The sequence below is a fragment of the Mandrillus leucophaeus genome, unplaced genomic scaffold, assembly GCF_000951045.1.
Source record: "Mandrillus leucophaeus isolate KB7577 unplaced genomic scaffold, Mleu.le_1.0 Scaffold672, whole genome shotgun sequence".
Classification (NCBI taxonomy): Eukaryota; Metazoa; Chordata; class Mammalia; order Primates; family Cercopithecidae; genus Mandrillus; species Mandrillus leucophaeus.
The window spans coordinates 559,145-559,607 of record NW_012107275.1 but is presented as its reverse complement, the minus strand read 5'-3'; the positions used below and the strand labels follow the sequence as shown (position 1 = coordinate 559,607).

Genomic DNA, 463 nt, shown 5'->3' with positions numbered 1-463 from the left:
AACACAGTGAGACTGTCTCTCCAAAAGTACTGTTTTTATTTTTTATTTTATTTTTGAGACAGTCTCACTCTGCCACCCAGGCTGGAGTGCAGTGGTGCAATCTCGGCTCACTGCAACCTCTGCTTCCTGGGTTCAAGTGATTCTCCTGCCTCAGCCTCCCGAGTAACTGGGATTACAGGTGTGCACCACCACACTTGGTTAATGTTTTTGTATTTTTAGCAGAGACAGGGTTTCACCATGTTGGCCAGGCTCGTCTCAAACTCCTGATCTCGTGATCCACCCGCCTCGGCCTCCCAAAGTGCTGGGATTGCAGGTGTGAGCCACCGTGCCTGGCCCAATATTTTTTTTTTTTTTGAGATGGAGTCTCGCCCCGTCGCCCAGGCTGGAGTACAGTGGCGTGATCTCGGCACACTGCAACCTCGACTTCCCAGGTTCAAGCGATTCTCCTTCCTCAGCCTCCTGA

At 51.2% G+C, this 463-nt stretch overlaps 1 protein-coding gene across 1 annotated transcript in view; it reads left to right on the top strand.

Annotated features, from left to right (window-relative positions):
- CPSF3L (cleavage and polyadenylation specific factor 3-like) overlaps positions 1–463 on the top strand; it is a 12,511-nt gene that overhangs the window by 8,823 nt on the left and 3,225 nt on the right. The window lies entirely within an intron of this gene.